Raw genomic sequence first — 20,366 nt, 5'->3', positions numbered from 1 at the left:
AGTGGTTTCCCTAACTTCTTCTATTTGTTTAACTATTAACTTGTTCTAGTAGTCAGATTGCATTGTTTTATATTGATATGAAGCTGTATTTGAGAGTAGAGTGGTCTTTTCTTTTAGATCTGAAGAGATGAGCTGTATCTTTATTGAAATGCTTATTTTATTTGCTTTATTTTGACCTTCTTTCCTTAATATTCTTCCAAAAAGATTCCATTTATAAAAATGAAGTTTTATTACAGTACATGCCAAGATCACCAATAATTTTTAAAAAACAAGTTTTACAAAAGATAATTAAAGATAACTCTATTTTTACATACCCACTGAGTGTGAATTAATACTCAAATTGCTATCACTATGGCATTGACCTCACATGACTATTATCATCATGAATTTTTCAGTTGTCATCTTTCTTATATTTTAGAAATGTAAGCTGAAATTTGAATTAACTTATTTTTGTGTCTTGAGAATTTTAGAAGTGGAACAAAAATCACTTTATCATTATTTTTGTAGTCTTTAGTGGTAAATGATCTTTAAAGGCTAAAGATATCTTTCTTTTATTTTCTAAGAGAAAAAAAGAATGCAATGAATGAAATGACCATTTATTGATATTTTATAATCTCCTGTGCATAGTCTTTGAACAAAAAAATACTGGGAGCAAATATGGATCCTAAAACAGCATTCAAAAGTTGCTGCTTCAAAATGTGATGCTCTAGGAGAATTCTCAAATACCCTGTCACTTTTCATTGTGGCATTTCTTTAGAAAATTGAACAGAATGTCTGACCATACTTTTTCATCTCTAGTGGCTCTCCAAATGGCAACTGACATCACTGGCCAGAAAGATTTGTTTTCTCAAAGCATGTATTTTAAAGCTTAATAAGGACAAGCAAGTCATGATCTCTACCCTCAAAGAACTTACATGCTACTGAAGGAGAGAGATACATATGCAACTAACCAAAGATAGTAAAGTAAGTACTATGCTCTTTGTAGGAAAACCAAGAAGAAAGCTAGTAATTCTTCTGAAAGGGTTAAAAAATCTTTTACAGATGAGGTGTGGATTAAAATTTTCCCTTGATCGTTGAATCTATCGCACAGAAAAGATATCAGAGGAAAGTGGGGGGAAATTGAAGAAGTAATCTCGTGCAAAGCTTTGTACTTACAAAATCATACACTTGGAGTGAGAGGGACCCTTTAATAGTTATTAGAAAATTAAGAAAGATACTCAGCACTGGTAGAGAGGAAGCCGTGACTTAGGACAGGGGTGGGGAAACTTTTCATGTTGGAAGGCTGCATTAACTTAGCTGTAATCAAATAAGGCTGCATTCAAGACACTTCAATTAGATATACTTAAAAGTGTACATTGGTTTGTTAAAATTTAACTACTAACTTAATAATTGCAAAACATGAAAACTATTTGTTAATTTTAAAGTTAACTAATCTTTTAATGACTTTGTTGTATCTGCTTTTTGTTGGAAAGCATTTGAATATTTTGCTGCAGCAGGGAGGTCTGCAGTTTCAGTTGATCCTCTAGATGGGTATCAGTCATTTGTGACCTTAGAATGTATTGAGGTGGGTTAGGTAGGAGAACGTAGATTTGCAGCAATAAGTGGTTGAGAAGCAAGAAAGCATTTTTAGGGCATGTTGCTTACATTGACTACAAAATCCTAACCTATATACATGGAAACCAATACTGCTACTCTTTATCCTTAAAATTCCATTGGTAATTTTTTTTTTCTGTTTTTAATGTTTGAACTCTGTATCAAACTAGGAATTCTACACTGGTGATAACTTCAGATTACACTGATGTGGAAATATGAGACTGGGAATGAAGATGGGAGACTGTTAATTTCAGCTGATTATTCCTGCTAGACAACCAAAGAGAGAAGCTGTGATGGCAGCCCAGAGCATTTCTGTCTCCACTGGCATTTCTGTGGCCCACAGCCTACAGGGGGAAAAAAAGTGTCTGGCAGTCTCCCTGGTAGTCAGTGCAAATGTCTGTGCATCATAGCAGGCCTGGTGGGCACTGGTCAAACGCCTGACTTCTGTGTATGATAGGTAATTCTGGTTTCTTCCTAAAACTATTACTCAGGAATATAACTGGATCACATCATGCAGCCAAATTTATCACAAGGCATTTTATTTTACAGATTAGTTGTGCTTCCATTTTGGTATGAACTCACCTATTTTATACCTAATTGAATCCCATAATGAACATTCCTAGGGGCAAATTATCCACAAAGCTACTTAAGTGTTTCTCTCTATTAATTATCTATAAAAAAGATTAGTATTGAAAAAGGCAATAGATTTCATCTCTTGACTCAAATTTTTACATCACAAATCATACCATAAACCATCTTATCTAAAGTTTTCAGTTTAGAGCTTTGCTTCAAGTGGGAGATAAAAAATTTAAGTCTTGGAGAAATTCTGTGTTCATAGGCAAGTTTCAGCAAGTCTTACATGGAGCACAGTGAAAATGATGTTTTATATTAAACTCATGAAGCAAAAAAGGAGAATCCATTGAATATTATTGTATCCAGCATGCATAATATGCATATTAGCTCATAAGCAAGGGGAAATTGTACCAGAAATTCATTTAAAAATTTAACACTGGGGAGATAATTTTAATATGACAAAATTAATATATTAAATAATGGAATGACTAAATTTGCAAACTTCCTAATTGGATTTTTGTCTTAATGTTAATTGCAAAGCACTCGTATTTTATTATAAATTAAATGGTGCACCCATCCATATAATTATCACTTAATATTGAGCAAGCAGCTCCTGGACTTGTAACTCATAAATGTGGACTTCAATTATTGAGCCAGGTGCTTAATTTATATAACCTTATTACTCATTCATAACTCTAGTAAAAATAAAGAATTCTATAACATTTTTGTGTTCTGATATATTAGAGATAGACTAAGATGAACATTCTAATAATAGGCAACATAAATTATGAAAAAATTTCACTAAAGAAAATAATTTATCTGTTATCACTGTTATCACTAGTATCATAATTGTTAAGAATAATACTATAAAAATAGCTAATGATCAAAATGTGATTTCTTTCAGAGTATTATTAGTTTATATAGTAAAATTAATGAACATTAATTTATCATAAAATTGGAACATATAACTAACAATTTGTCTTTATCAAACAACATATTTTAACAAATGTGATCTCAGAAATGAGAAAAAGGCAGGAAAACACATCAACTGTATATAGCTAAATAATTGGGAAATAAATTATATTTAGTTTCTTAAATATTTGAACTGAAAAACAAAACTGAGTATTGTATACTAGTTCTAGTTAGCAGTACAGAGTCAGAATAAGGAAATCGCAAATCAACCATGACTGTGAGCAATAGCTCCTTTGGCTTATGTCCCAGTAGAATGTAAAAGAACCTGGAAACAGGCAAAGGATATTGCAGAAAACATTTCTCTTAATTTCTATTTTCTTAACATTCCATTAAAATAATATTCTTAGTAAGCTTTTGCTTTGACATCAGGAGGGCAAATGCCTTCTGAGGCATAAGAAGTAAGCTTGCAAGGCATGGAGCGGATGAGTAAATGATCACTCTGCCCCCTACACGATGCACAGAACAACAGGTTCTGGATCACATGGGAGACCCTTGGCTCCTGGGCTGGAATCTCCCAAGGTCCAGGAATCCTTGGTCTGCAATAAAGCAGGTGGAGATATGTGGAATAGGCGGCTGGATATGTGGAGCTGAGGCCCAGGACAGAGACTAGGATGGAGACAGGAATGTGGAGTTTGTTTTTCTTAGGGGGTAGTTGATAATGTAGGGGTGGGTGAGATAACTCTGCAGGAATGCATGAGTGGAATGAGAAAAGTAGAGGATGAGGATGGAATCCTGGGAAACACCTGGGAAACACAGAAGTTACAGGGATGAGCCCAGGAAGAAAACTCAGAGGGAAGCGCAGGATAGTTCCACAGACATAGTATTTCACAAAACGGGAAAGAACTATAGTTTCAAGAATGATGCTCTAATCATAGTGTCAAATGATGAAGGAAGAAGATCTAGTACTAAAAGGATTGTGGATTTGTCAGGTGGAAGTTAATTGGTAGCTTTAGCAGCATGTTGCAGTCTGAGTGGATGGTGAGTGTGGAAGCCAGAACGCTGTTTTCTAAGGTGAATTAGAGGTGAGGAAGTGGTAAGAAGCCAGCTTTGTCTCTGCTGGTATTGATTTGTGCTATTATTTCCACCACAGAAATGGTAGGAGGAGCAACAGAATAGCTAATGCAATAGCTCACAACATTGGCTGCATAGCACAGTCACCTTTAGTAGGGTTCATTTACTTTTTACTTTCTTACACTAATGTCTGGGCCTCACCCCAAACCAATTAAATCTGAATCTCTGGAGATGGGAACCAAACATTGTTATTTTAAATAGCACTCCAGGTGATTTTAACATTTAGTTAGAATTGAGGACCACTGGATTAATCAGATAAGAATATGGGTTTTGGAATCAGCTTTAGTTTAAATGTCAACTTCACTTTCTGCTGACTGTGTGACTTCTCTGAGACTCAGTTTCCTTATCAGATAAGTGGGCATCTTCTCCATTGGATTTTAGGAAGGATTAAATGATGTAAAGTATGTAAAACACTTGGCATGGCACTATTATTGGGTGTTGTTGTTACTGTTCATATCATTAAAGCAGACAGCTGACCTGACCTCCCTGGTTCCCCCAGATCTTTGGAACATATTTGTGTGTGTGTGTGTGTGTGTGTGTGTGTGTGTGTGTGTGTGATCCCTATTGTGATCACATACTAATCAAGGGCTGAGGCAGAGAGGCTCTGCCACTCTCACCACATTTTTTATTCCATGTCACCTTCTCAACCACTCTGCTACTCCTTATGCCTGGTAATTGACTCTTGTTTGTGTATTAGCTGTCTCAAAAATCTCTTGCCTTACTCCTATTGTTGCTGGAGTTTTACACATGCTTCTTGGGTCTTTGGTTTCTAACATCAACCATATAACTTTATGATTTGTTTATAGAACTTTATGAGATCTCTCAAGGCACTCCTTATTTTCAACTAAATTAAAGTCATTTGTGGCAAACCCTTATTGTGCTAGTAGACTATAAATACTATATTCCTTGCAATTATAGACTGTTAATTGGCACTAAGAAATGTTTGCTGGGTGGTGGCACCTGTATAGACCTTGGTTTCTTGCCTGGCTTTCTATCCTTGGGTCTTACCTTGGCTGCCATTGTCAAAGCAGTATTTGCCCTGGAGAAAGTTAAATAGGCAAGGAAGATTTTATTCAAACCTATTGCAATACAGGAGAGAGGCCTCAGTCTGAATTAAATTATGCTAAACAAAGGGCAAGAGAGTTTTTAAGCACTGGGGTGAGCTAGTAGAAAAGTGCTGGAGGCCATTAGGATCAATGGGATGTGTTGAGCATTGTGAGCAATTTTTTTCCTGAATTTGCAAATGTTCTTCTCTGTCATTATGCCATATGTGTTTGCTAATTGGTGCCCAAGGACATTCCTCTGAGATTCAGAGATAAGGGCACTACTTTCCTTGATAATTACCTTTCAAAGAGATGGCTCCCATGTCCTTGAGAAAGACATTTTTGGATTATAAAACTGGCAAAAGGCTGGGAGAAAATATACATCTCAAAGGGGCAGAGAAAGAATTTACAGTTGAAAGGTTTTTTTAAAGTAAATGCTCCAAGAAAAGAAAGGTCACAGCCCAGAGTCAGGAAGAGGCCTGACTCTGAGGTCTAAAGTTTAGTTAAGCTGAGGGGAACATTAATGCTCTCTTGGTCACTGTATTTTATTTTTCTTTGTTTTAATCTTTTTCTCAACATCAGCTTCTCTAGACTCTCTTGATTCTCATTTTTGCCCTCCCTTCATGTTTTAGTTTAAGTCAAAATTTTATTGAGCTATTTTTTTTAAATCTTAAAAATTGTATTTATTTAAAAATGTATAAATTAAAAATTACACACAGACACATGCACATAGACACACACATTTAGATTTGGAAGTAATCTTAAAATGAATCTCATATAACCTATATCAAATATTTGAGTCTCCTTTATAGCATTCTACCTCAGTTTAATTATCTCCATGGAAGAAAAAGTTTCAGATAATTCTTCCTTTCTTTGGTTATATCCTCAGCCTCACAGACAACAATATGCAAATTGAATCCAGTTCTTTAGTCATATGAGATTTCCTGAAGTAACTGTATACACAATTGAGAATTCATTTTCTCTTCCCTGCCATGTCTTTTCTTCTTTGGTTTAGATATCTGCTACTCCATATATGATGCTGATTCAAGAAAACTGATTACCCTGGTTGTTTTCTTCAACATCTCTTTTTTTTTCTTTTTATTTATTATGGGTACATAATAGTTGTACATATTTAGATATGGCACTCAGAAATGAACACAAAATTTCCTGAGTAGAAGCTGACCAGTTCAGAGTAGAGAATGATTACTTCATTCCTTCTGAACACTCTACTTCTATGTAGACAGAGATCAAATCCCCTTTTGGTAACTTTTTTTTTTTCACATATACCTTCTTACTACAGTTTATAACCCTAAGTGTTGGACTTTACATACATTTTGCTGGGTTTGGTTCACCAATGTAGCTGGTCAAGACCATTTGGAATATTCTTTATATCCTATATTTCATTAACTAATGTTTCCATACTCCTGTAATCTGCTACATTGATAAAGATTACTTTACAACCTGAATTACTTTACACCCACCAATGAGTGCTGACTCTTAGGGCACGTTCATTCAACAAGTTGTACATTTACCTCATTGTTGCCCAATCTCCACTTATCTTGTCTATATCCATACCTAAGATAATTTCAAATGTGCTGATAAAGCACCAATTCAAGTCTTTATTATTTTTTATTGTTTTCATAAGCCTAACTTTTTAAAATTTCAAAATATTAATGCTTTTGTTACATGGATACGCTGTAAAATGCTGAAGTCAAGGCTTTCAGTGTGCCCACTGCCAAGGCAGTGTTCATTGTATCCAATAGGTAAGTTTTTATCCCTCACTGCCCTGCCCCCTGCCATCCTCTCCGCTTCTTAGTTTCCAATGTCCGTTACATCTCTTTGTGCCCATGTGTACCTATTGTTTAGCTCCCACATATTACTAATGTTACTGAAAGCTCAGTCATTTGTCTATGAGGCCGAATCAGAAGAAAGAGGGCAAGCGGTTTGAGAAGGAAGGAAAGAGAGTTTACTTTGCCGACAAAGGAGGACCTTCTCGTCTCAAAAATCCCAAATTTCCTGAATATAGGCAGAAATACAGAGCTATTAAAGGGAGGGTTCTCGGCTTCAGGCAATTACTGTGGTTAACTATTCTAATCCCCATCTCTGCCAAAAAGAAATCCTGTGAACTCCACCAGCCACCCACCTGGGGGGCTGGTGCAACCTGGGAGTTTTAACAAAAGACTTAACCTGTCTCAGGGATGCAGGCCAAGCTGCAGTTCCCAAAAGAGTGGGGAAAGTTTTAAAAAGACAGAAAATATTTTTGCCCTTTTTTTCCCTAGGCCATTCCCTCTGTTACAGTAAGAACATGTGATATTTTTTTTCCATTCCTGAGACACTCCACTTAGGATAATGGTCTCCAGTTCCATCCAAGTTGCTGCAAAAGACATTATTTCATTACTTTTTATGGCTTACTAGTACTCCATGGGGTGTTTGTGTGTGTGTGTTTGCGTGTATATAGAAATCTATATACACGCAAACACACACACACATCCACTTTGTCCACCCATGAACTGATAGACACTTGGTTGATACCATATCTTTGTAATTGTGATTTGTGCTGCAATAAACATCCAAGTGCATTTGTCATTCTGATAAAATCATTCTTTTCCTGTGGGTATATAACCAGTAGTGGTATTGCTGGATCAAATGGTAGGTCTACTTTCAGCTCTTTGAGGAATCTCCATACTGTTTTCCATAGAGGTTGTATAAGTTTGCAGTCCCATCAACAGTGTATAAGTCTTCCTTTTTCTCTTCATCCATGCCAGCATCTGTTTTTTTTTTTTTATTTTTTAATAATGGCCATGCTGGCAAGGGTAAGGTAGCAGTATCTCACTGTAGTTTTAATTTGCATTTCCCCAGTGATTAATGATATGGAACATTTTTTCATGTTTGTTGGCCATTTGCCTATCTTCTTTCAAAAAAATTCTGTTCATGTCTTTTGCCCACTTTTTGATGTTTTTTTTTTTTTTTTTCTTAATGATTTGTTTGAGTTCTTTGTAGATTCTGGACATTAGTCCTTTGTCAGATGTATAGTTTGCAAATATTTTCTCCCATTGTATAGGTTGCTTGTTTACTCTGTTGATTATTTCCTTTGCTGTGTAGAAGTTTTTAATTTAATTAAGTCCCATTTATTTATTTTTGTTGCTGCTATATTTACCTTTGGGGTCTTAGTCATAAATCCTTTGCCTAGGCCTATGTCTAGAAGAGTTTTTCCTACACAAACAAATGGAAAAACATCCCATGCTCATGGATTGGTAGAATCAACATTGTCAAAATGTCCATTCTGCTTGAAGCAGTTTATGGATTCAACACAGTTTCCATCAACATACCAATGTTATTTCATAGGTCTAGAAAAAATAATCCTAAACTTCATTTGGAACCAAAAAAGAGCTTGAATAGCCAATCTTATGCAACATGAACAAATCTGGAGGCATCACATTACCTGGACTTCAAATTAGACTACAAGGCTATAGTAACCAAAACGGCATGATACTGTTACAAAAGTAAAGATATAGAACAATGGACCAGAATAGAGAACCCAGATATAAAACTGTATAGGTATGACCAACTGATCTTCAACAAATCAGACAAAAATATATACTGGGGAAAGGACACCCTATTTAATAAATGGTGGTGGAAAAATTGGATAGACACATACAGAGGAATAAAACAGAAACTCTGTCTCTTGCTATATACAAAAATTAATTCAAGATGAATTAAAGACTTAAATATAATGCATCAAATTATAAAATTTATAGAAGAAAATGTAGGAAAAACTCTTCTGGACATAAATCTAACTTTCAAAAATCAAAATATTTTTAAAATGTGTAGTAGCTCCTGTATTTTATTCTCTTCCTCAACCCGCTTGGTGGCATTTGCAGACATTTATCCCAACTAAAATTCATAGTACCCTAGTATTTAAGAAAAAACATTTCATTTTTAAATACATCCCAGCCTATCTTTAAAACTTATAATTTCTATGGGGAAATTGGTTATAAATTATTTTTGGAAAAAGACAAATTTGTTATTGTTACATTCATGAACAGCCAAGAAACAGAAGGGTCAGGTGTACTTCTCTTGATTTCTTTGGCAAAGTGATGTCTTCCCTACTTTCAAATCAATTAGAAAAATATTTTAAGGTCTAAGCCTTCCTTAGTTCCCTATATGATTAGTATTTACTCATGAATTTTCATAACTCTGGGGGTTATTCTGAATTGGCATTCTATAGATTTGGTAGAATAATAAAAGTTGTGGATGATTTGCTTAAATTTTTTACTATGTAACATTTTATGCCTACAAAACCATGCATGATATAAGTTATGATGGCTAGTAATAAAATACACATCCATTACCTAATTTAAGAACCAGAGCATCACCAATACCATTGTGCTTTTCCTTATAGCAATCTACTGCCTTCCTTCTGGGAGGGAACTTTTATTCTGAATTTTATGTTTAGCATCTCCTTCCTTTAAGGAAGACTATCAGCACATATGTAAGTATCCCTAAACAATATATTTAATGTGTTTACTTATATAACTCATTTTGCAAATATGAAGTAGACATCAGAAACACTTATCTAGTGCTCAAATGATAGAAGATGCCCGTGGGGGGCCAAAATGGAGATTCATGTGACTGGTTCCTCGTAGAAGATCAATTGGCTGCACACTTGACAATCTGCTTCTGTTTGGATCAACCATTAGATTCAGAGATGCTTTTGAAAACTATATTAAGGACAGTTTTTCCTATACTACCAACTTGCCAAAATTTCCTTGCTTTTGCTTTTTGAAAAGTTACATGTAGTCTATGCAATAATTTTGCTGATATTACTAGAATATTAGAAAATGAAAACATATTTAACTCAGATTTTGATATAACAATGATTTTGACCATTCTACCTGAAAGTGTAGACATGCACATTCATAGCTGAAGAATAATTATGCCATTTATTTATAAGTGATTAAGGTAACTGTAAAGTATAAGTGCTAAATTTCAGATACCCAGGCCACGGTTAGTTGAAGCCTTTTGTTTAGATTGTGCAAAGTCTTACGAAGCTTTTTACAGGATCTTTAGTCTTTCAAATCAGCTATCTTTCTGCTTACATATTTATTGATCCAACTTTCTCTCCTATTTTATTGACATCTGTCTTTCCTTAACCCACTATTGTTTGACATCTGCCTTCATGTTATGTCTGTCTCTACAAGTCTCTCCTTCCTGCTTTGTCCGGATGCAGAATGAATTTAAATTCTGGGTGTTAGGAGTCCAGATTGAAATTTTCTAAAGAAACTCTGGCCAGATCTAAAATAAGTTGTGTGATCACAAGGAGAGAGATGCAAAAACTTCAAGGATAGGGTGACTGATACAGAGATAGACAAGGAGGAAGTGAGATGTGGAGACAGGTGGGGGTAAATCTTTAGTACAAGATGAAAAAGTAGGAAGAAAATTAATTTTAAAGTTAAAGGAAATCTATACTAACCATTTTTGAAAAACTGAAATTTTAACCATTTGAGCTGCCTGTAATGTGCACTGAGGCCCCCTGGTGCTGGATGATTGAAACTCTAGTTTAATTTGTTTTCTTTTTATCAAGGATCAGTTGCATAAATGAGATGATCAGGTTCTGTTTAGATAGAGCTTCCACCGCTTGTGATATAAATAATTGGTGATTTTGTTTGCAACTTCTTGTTTTGTTTATATTACCTTTGTATAATTTATGCACTCACGGCATCCCTTCAAGTAGACTATAAACCTCTTGTTTGGCAGGATAGGACTCTGGCACTAGGGACTTAATCAAAATTAATCTCTTGAATATTAAGTAAACATTCAGGAAAAGGTGATCACTGAGGCAGCCAGGTATAAACTGAAGGATTGGAAGGTAGGGATGGTGTTTCTCTATCACAAATTTGTCACTTACCTTTCACTTTCCATCACTTTACATTGAACTGAATTCTGTGTAGTTTTTGGGTCTCAGTTTTGAGCTCTTTTATGCAGTGAAGCATACCAAAGCCCAGGAGTAACCGGGAGCTGTGATAGGTCTGATCCTAGGATGAAGTTTGCTGTGTCATTGATTTCTTTGGGTATCTGAGGAGAACTAGGGCTCCAAGAAAAACGTACAGTTTACCATTTTATGACAAGGAGACATTTTCAAGTGTGGCTACAACCAATATCTACTATCTCTAGCCAAGGAATCTCTAGCCAGCTGAGACTGGGAATGCCTGCCCTGGAGAATTGATTGTGATTCCTGAATCCCCAGATATAGAGCCAGGAATCTTCTGAACATGAGGAAAAGTGATGGCCATAGGAAGTCCCCTAAGTTGGTGTCTGTCAAACTCTCACGTGTTTGCAACTCACCCTGGGATTTTGGTAAAATGCAGATTTGTGGGCTTCCACTGCAAAGACAGTGATATTGTAAGTCTGGGGTGGGGCCTGAGAAATCGCCTTTCTATCAAGCTCTGGGGTGTTGCTGCTCTGCCATTTTGAGGACTATACTTTGAATACAACTGCCCTAAGTGATCACTGTACTATGATTAATTCAGTCAGGAAAGAATGCCTTCTATGAATATCTACAACCAAAGAATGGGCTTCTTGAGGGCTACCCATAGGCTGGAGAGAGGGAGAAAAGACACATCTGCTTAGTCTGTAAGATTGACAGAATGAACTGTGGAAATCAGTGTGGTGACAGATGACACAATCAGATCACCTTTCTAGCCAGCAACCAGTATTGTGAGTGAAGAGATGAGCAGTGTTTGTGGCCTGTGGCAGGAAACCTCACCCACAAAACCCAGGGGCAAACGCCAAGTAATGAGGGCCACATTGGCTGTTGCCTTGGGGGTGAGTGACCAGGTATTTCAGACTGGGCATGCAGAAAACCTTTTAGTGTAGAGTTGTGATCAAGACTCAGGCTTTTAGGTGAGGCAGCCTGCAGTGGAATCCCTGCACTGTTCTTAGTTGTGTTCCTTAGCAAGCTACTTAACCTTTCTCAGTCTAATTTTTTCTCTATATGAAAATAGAGATATTAATAATACCTTCTTCCCAGGGTTGTTGTTAAACTTACATCAAAGCACTTGCCACCATGCCTGACACTTAAAAAGTGCTCTATAAGGGTTAGTTATTATGCCTCCAGCAAGATAAATTTTTCCTTTGATGATATCTAGTGACTTCATCACAAAGAACTCTTTGTTATGCATTTTGATGTGACATATGCAAAAAAAATAATTTCCACAGGAGCTGGGGATTTTTTAAAGTTATTTTGATCAGTGTCTAAATTCTCCTGTTAAGAGTAGTTCAGTTTCCATTTTTGTGATAACAAAGCAGTAGCTAAAGCTGTTTTGGGCTGTTTTCTCTAAATTTGCATTATAACTTGGAAAGAATTTTATCTCACAAATTAGTTCATTCCAGCAAAGCTAGAATGTTGGTCATTTCTGATACGATGACTCCTGTGTATCTTTTCTCGCTCATCCTCACAACCATCAGAATGACTCTGAGCTCTCAGAATACAGATTGTGTCTATTCAGTCTTTCCACTCTTAGTGTACAAAGTCTATTCCCATTGCCACGGGGATACCTACTCAATGACAATAACCTCTTTACTTCATTTCAGTCATTTCTGCAGTTACTGTTGTGTCAGGTTTATTCCAGCTCTGATACTGATGAAAAGGGAGAAGGAATCTTACTTAATAAAGTGAAATTTTTCCCACTCAATTTGCTTTTGCATCTCTTTATCTGCGTCTCAAATTTAGCAAGTGAAACGTTTGTCCCAGTGGATTATCTGAAATGCATCCTTGGCTGTCACATGCATGATTGATTTTAAATGATGCCTGAATTCTTTCTACCAGATGAAAGCCCTAGGACTGCAAAACACGCTTACTGTAAAAATGCTTTCCTGTCATCGTCAGGTACACCCGTCATCTTTGACTTAACCCTTGTATTGTAAACAAGTAGTTGCTGGCAAGAGAGCATAAACAAAACCAATCTCTGGGGCTCTATTTTCCACCAGTCTTGCCAGGGAAGGTATCTCTCTCTAAGACATCATTCCATTTCATTCTTTCCTGGCCCTTGGCTCTTTTTGTCACTCTTCCTGCATGCCATATTCACTTTTTCTGTATCCATTTTGAATCAGCCTCTGTGCTTCTCTGGTTACCACAGCTCAGCAATGTGTCACGGAAACTACTTAAGACTTGTCTCTCTCTGTTTATCCTACCAGCCATATCCTGTTATTTGTCTGCCTTTCAGCTGCCCTTGTGTAACAAGATGTCTTCTTCAGTGTTATTTTTCTTGTTTAAATTTTCCATCTTTGAATTTTAATTTTAAATAAATTTCCATTAATTTTTTAAAAAGTTGTAATTTTGCTAAGTGAATACAGAGTTTCTCTGTATTATGAACGATGCAATGGTACAATGTACTAAATTTAATTAGTTTTAATTAATGTTTCCAACACAAATGATCTTATGTTCATTCTCATCTGCCTTCAATAGCAGAGGGATAAAGCAGAGTATTCATGCAAAAGCTTGATTTCATTACCTTAACAATCTTGATATTTTTATGATTTTTGGAAGTCTGGTTATATCTAATTAGGTTAGACTGATTTTCCAAGAAGTTAAATTTAATACCAGTGGAATATCACCTAAGTGCCAGTTCAATCGTGACATGAGTTGGAAAACTGCCACTTGTGGGCCAAATCCAGCCCAATACCTGTTTTTGTAAATAAAGTTTTATTGGAACACAGCCACACGCACTTATGTACGCATTGTCTGTGGCTGCTTTCACATTACAAAGGAAGACTTGAATAGTTGCAACAGAGACTGTATGCCCTGCAAAACCTAAAATATTTGCTATCAGGCCCTTTTAGGAAATGTTTGCCTACCAGTGGACTTCTCAATACACCAAGTCTGGCAAATTTTCATGTCAGGTCTTGAGGAAGCGTTTATAAGATGGTTACTCATTGAATCTCTCTCTCCTCCAAATATGTGAAAATCACATATTAATCCATAGGAAAAACTAGATTACTTCAGAGATAGCTCAGAGGTATCTGCATATAACTAGGGTTGCCAGATAAAATATAGAATGCCCAGCTAAATTTGAATTTCAGATAAACAACAAAGAATTTTTTTAGTATAAGTATGTCCCATGCAATATTTGGAACATACTTATACTAGAAAATTCTTTGTTGTTTATCTGAAATTCAAATTTAACTGGACATCTTGTACTTTAATTTGCTAAGTCTGGCAACCCTACGCATAAAGGAATGAAAAAAAGAAAAACTGAAGGGAAGTTAAAGCAACATCTATCAGGCATTGTGTGAAGCTCTTAGTTTATTAGTACCTTCGAGTGTATTGTCTGATACTTTTCCAGAGTTCCCCAATTCATATTCATGTTTTGAATCAATAATGGGAGGCTTCGTTCTTTACACCCAGGTGTTTGGTGCACAGATGGTCTGCTTTCAAACTTAGGAATCCATGCTGTTTTATTAGCAGTTGAAATTTTCAGTTGTACATCAGGTTGCAGGAGGAAGAGCACTTTTCAACACAAAATGAAAGGGAATTAACCCAGTAGTACCTCATAGGTTTGATTTAGTCACAGGAGGAGAGCAAAAAATAAAAAGTTTACAAAATGAGTGATTGGGGAATTGGCAAGAGTCCACTTGTTCTGATACTGCTCTATCTGTAAGGAACAATGTTAGGAATTTAATCTTAATTAGAAAGCAGAATGTGATGCTGGATATTAATTAAGAGAAAGTAAGGTTAGTTAAACAGAAAAAGAAAATATAAAAAAATTCTATTTTAGAGGCAAGCTTTTGCTTAGCTGTGTCTTAAAATATTTAACAAACTCTTGTGATGGCTATCTTTGTCATACTAATTTTACTCTTCTAATTTGATTGCATAAGAAAGCACATTTATATTGTATATATTGATAGGCACATTTGTCCCAGTTGACATTGTTACTAACTTGCTGAGTGACTTTAAGTCAGTAACTCCACCTTTTGGTTCTTGATTTCTCATCTGAAGAAGCTGAATTAGAAGATTTCAAAGGTTTTCTCCAGGTCTAAAATTCTACTTCCATTACATTCCTATGCACATTAAATTAGAATGTGATGTCCAGGAATAATGGCAATGGAAACCAAGTTAGAGAATTGTATTAGTAGAGTTTTCCGTTCCTTTTCACATTTAAAAATTATTTACAATGTGTCCAAAATATCAAAATTATCAAAATTTAAAAGTGAATACCAGCCCCAACTTTGCTAAATGTGACAGCATCAGAAGCTGGCCACAACAGGTAACGCTGGTTCCCATCAAATAATCACTGACCTGTTTAAATCAGATGGAGCACTGGATTCATATCTTAGAATTACCTGTTTCTAACATATTTTTATGAAATATTTGTATGTCAGAATTCTATTACTCTCTTCCTTATAAAGATTTTAGTTTCCTGGTAGTTCATAAAATTTTCAGAGAAAATTTTGATTGATAGTAATCGTTCCATTATATGGTGCCTGGTTTGGTAATAGATACCATAGGAAGAAAATCTATCTCTTGTGTGGTTTGTAGTGCAGTGATCTATCAATTAGATAGAAAAAAAAGTCATATAAGATTATGGTAAAAATTGATGGGAAAAGACCTGAGCTTTCCTATGCTTAGTCATGAAAAGTTACCTAGTTAGGTCTTGAGATAATACAACTAGAGTTGCAGAGATGATAATATTGTGTTCTTTGTCTTAGAATTTTAAAAATATAAACCTGAGAAAGAAAAAAGTGTATGTAAGTATGCTAACATTAACTTATAGCTACTAAAACCCTAGTTTTTAAAATTAAATTTTTATTTGCCCAGCTAGTACATGAAGACATTCTACTTATCCAAAATGAAAACATTATATATAAATGAGACTAAAATTGCCTTTTCCAACCACCCTAATTCTTCTGCTTTCACCTCCTGCTTTGAGTTAAGTCCTCTTTTTGGCTTTGTGCGTGTGCTTTCAGATAATTTTAATGCATTTTTGCATGGAGATTTAACTCTTTGCTATGTTTCACATGTGTTAACAAGCTTAGGCTGCTGTTTTGTGAAAACAAAGCTGCTTATGAAAGACCTTCTGCATGGGGCTTAATTATCAAAGTACAGGAAGGTGAAAGATGTCACTTCAGGGGCAAGGTGTATGTGTGTGTGCATGCACATGTGTGTTGTATGCGTGTATATACACACACACACACACATTTGGTTCAAAATGTGCACAAGCCATTTTGCACCTCAGTTTCCTTATCTGCAACCCAGAGTGTGATAATTTAAAACATCACTAAGTTTTTGTTCAGCTCACAGTTTCTATTGATCTGTTATTTTCAGTGCTATTATAATATAGTTGAAAAAATGGATATGTTGCAGGATTTTTGCCTCTCTCTATGGTATTTAGTTATAGTTTCTGTTTATGCAACCTAATATTGTTTGCAAAAGATGGATACATACATCTTTGCTCCAAATGGATGCAACTCATTCCTGGTTCCCACAGGACAGGAGGGAAGATCCTGTAATGTCAGCCTTTCACAGAATCACAAAATTATTCTTTGTGAGTTTTGTCCAACTCATTTGGAGTTCATCCTATTAAATTCACCCTCTTATTACTGTTCTGAGTATTACTGAAATCCCCTTATCACACCAAATTTAACGAGCAATGCCGATACTGTGTATATGATAGTCCACAACCTTTCATTTCAGAGCCACAAATTAAGATGAGCCTTGATACTCCTTCCTCTGATATCTCACTTTCTAATTTTTCTCAAATTCACTGCTACCCTTACTAAATCATCAATAAGTAGAGTTTTTAAAAATCTTTTTGAAGCTTGTAATTTCTACATTTATGGGTAGGTGAAATTTAATCAGCTTTCCGTCTCTATGCAGTAGACAATTACGATATTATCTGGGCTCTGCATCTACAGCATTGGGATTTTTGTTGTTGTTATTTTCTTACATTCTTTGAGTCTCCCTCCTCAGCCAGCTTTGCCGTTACTCTCCACATCAAATGAAGTCTGATGAAGGAGAGAGGTCAGGCAGAGTGAAGCACAGGATTCACAGGGAGCTGAACAGAGTTCCCTGTTGTTGTTTTCAAAGCTATAGGACAAATGAGAAAACAAACAAAAATAAACCTATGAAAACATATTGCATTTATAATTTTAGAGTCTAGTGGAAATTACCTTTTGAAAATTTGTACCCCTTTATAATTATGTCATTATTAGAAATCTCGTGCAGCTGAACTGCCAATTAAATTGAGGTTTTCAAAAATAGGTCTGAATAATGTTCCACCATCGAAATAACATTTTTATGCAAACACTGTCAGACGCTGTTTGGTTAAGGTATCTTGTTTCCGATGCTACAGATGTATCTGGTTTGCTTCATCCAGCCTCTCTGCCAGTCTTACCACCCGTGATTTCTAGTTAAAACTCTATCACACTTAGATGATTGGAAAGCAGTACGGACGTGTGAGGAAAAGATTGAACTTCAGAGGCCCAAACATTCTTTAGTAATTACCAAAAAAAAATCTTCAGAGGGAACATGTTCAACAGAACATCTAATGAAATGTTTTGACCTAGTGATAATTAATGTGTCCGTCCTGGATTTAATTTGATACTAATTGACAACCTTGCGGTGTGTTAAAGCACAAAGTTAGCGTGTTGTCCTTAGGAATTGGTTGTGAAATATATTGCTATATATAGGCGATTTGAGTCTTGCTCTAAAAATTTGTCATAATTAAATCAGTAATTCCTTCAAGATTAAGAAAAAGATACTGCAAAGCATGTTAGTTTATGCCTTTTTACAAGCCAGTAATGCTCCTAGAAGTTTGTAGCAATATATTAATACAGTCAGATATTTTAATAGTAATTGCTTTCAGATTTTAGGGGAGCAAGTTCAAGCACTTTCTAGATAACTGTCTAGTGCTGGTCTTAGTTCTCTAGGGTGCTAAGAAATTATCTTTATCTCTAATCTCTGTACCCAGAAGGTAAAAAAATATTTCAATGAGAAGTGTGTTGAAGAAAGTTGCAGATAATTTTTATAGGACTAATTTTCTCATTTCTTAGATGCTACTTTTGCATCGTACTATTATAATATTGATATCTTCTTTTTGCTAAGCCAAACCGTGTACTCCCTCTTGAACATAGTGTTAGTGACAAATAACCATGAAATTCTTTCCTATCCTGAAGTCAGCAAGATAATCCTCACCAGTTTCCTTGTCTCTCTGGGTGGACTTGTTTTTAAGATTGAGTACATTGGTCAATGTCTACTCTGCTCTCAAGTGGTTATGTTTCTAAAATAATCTTTGTAAACTGTTTAATACAATTCTTTGGCTAAATGCATATAAATTCTCTTCACCTTAGCCTAAAACTATCCTATAAATTTGGAGTACATCTTCTCTGATGCTGCACAATTTTATAGCCATGGTATTGCCTCAAATCAGGCTATAATTTTCAGTACAGAATTGTATGGAAAGTTTAATAATAAAGTGACATGCAAATTATATTAAAAATCTTATACCCATACACAAAGGTTGAATTGTGGACATAATTAATTGGAAAGTAGATTTATCAATATTTTCCATATGGTGTTCTCTTTTATATTAATAAATTTTATTGGCACATTCAGGTCAAATAAGTATCCATTAATAATTTATTCTTCTTTGCCTATGTATTTGAAGTGCAATGTAATCATAACATTTATACATTCTTACATGTAATACGGTCTCTATTCTTCTTAAAATTGAGTATCAATATCTTAGTACAGGAGTCTGAAAAGATAAACAGTCAAAGATAAATATTTCAGCTTTGTTACATGCATACCTCAGGGTTCAGTTCTAGACCACCACAATAAAGCAAATGTCACAATAAAGTGAATCACAAATTTTTTGGTTTGTCAGTGCATGTGAAAGTTATGTTTACACTATACTGTAGTCTATTGAGTGCACAATAGTAATAATGAGACCCCATTTCTAATAAGTAAATAAATATTTTATTGCTAAAAATGCAAATTATCCTCTGAGCCTTCAGTGTCTCATAATCTTTTGGCCATGGAGGGGCTTTTCTCAGTGTTGATGGCTGCTGACTGATGAGGGTGGCAGTTGCTGAAGGTTGGGGTGGCTGCAGCAATTTTTAAAAATAACACAAAAATGAACTTTGCCACATCTATTGACTCTTCCTTTCAAGAAAGATTTCTCTGTAGCATGTGATACAATTTAATAGCATTTTACCCGCAGTAGAACTTCTTTCAAAATTGGAGTCAATTGTCTCAAACCCTATTGCTGCCTCTATCTTAAGAAATCACTTTCTTTGCTTATCCGTAAGAAGCAACTCCTCATCTATTAAAGTTTGATCATGAGATTGCAACAATTCAGTCACATCTTCAGGCTCCACTTCTAATTCCAGTTCTCTTGCTATTCCCACCTCATCTGTAGTTACTTCCTCCACTGAACTCTTGAACCCCTCAAAGTCATCCATAAGAGTTGGAATCAACTTCTTCCAAGCTCCTGTTAATGTTGATATTTTGACCTCCACCCATGAATCATAAATATTCTTAATGGCATCTAGAATGGTTAATCCTTTCAGAAGGTTTTCAATTTACTTTGCCAAGATTCATCAGAGGAATAACTATCTATGGCATCTATAGTCTTATATAATGTATTTCTTAAATAATAAGACTTAAAAGTTGAAATTACTCATTAATCCATGGGATTATGGAATGGATGTTGTGTTAGCAGGCATGAAAACAACATTAACCTTCTTATACATCTTCATCAGAGCTCTTGGGTGACTGAGTACATTGACAATGCAAACAGATGTGCTGTCATCCAGGTTTTGTTGTTCCATTTATAGAGCACTGGCAGAATAGACTTAGAATAACTCTTAAAGATCCTCGGATCTGGGGGATGGTCACTGAGCATTGTCTTTAACTTAAGCCCTAACAAGAAAGTCAGCCTGTTCTTTGAAGCTTTGAAATCAGGCATTGACTTTTCCTTTCTAGTTATGAAAGTCCTAGATGGCATCTTCTTCCAACAGCAGGTTATTTTATCTACATCAAAAATCTGTGGTTTATGGGTAACCAGCTTCACCAATGATCTTAGCTAGATTTCTGGATAACTTGCTGCAGCTTCC

Source organism: Eulemur rufifrons, chromosome 15 (genome assembly GCF_041146395.1).
Source record: "Eulemur rufifrons isolate Redbay chromosome 15, OSU_ERuf_1, whole genome shotgun sequence".
Lineage (NCBI taxonomy): Eukaryota > Metazoa > Chordata > Mammalia > Primates > Lemuridae > Eulemur > Eulemur rufifrons.
The sequence above is the reverse complement of the archived record's forward strand: the minus strand, read 5'-3'. Positions refer to the sequence as shown.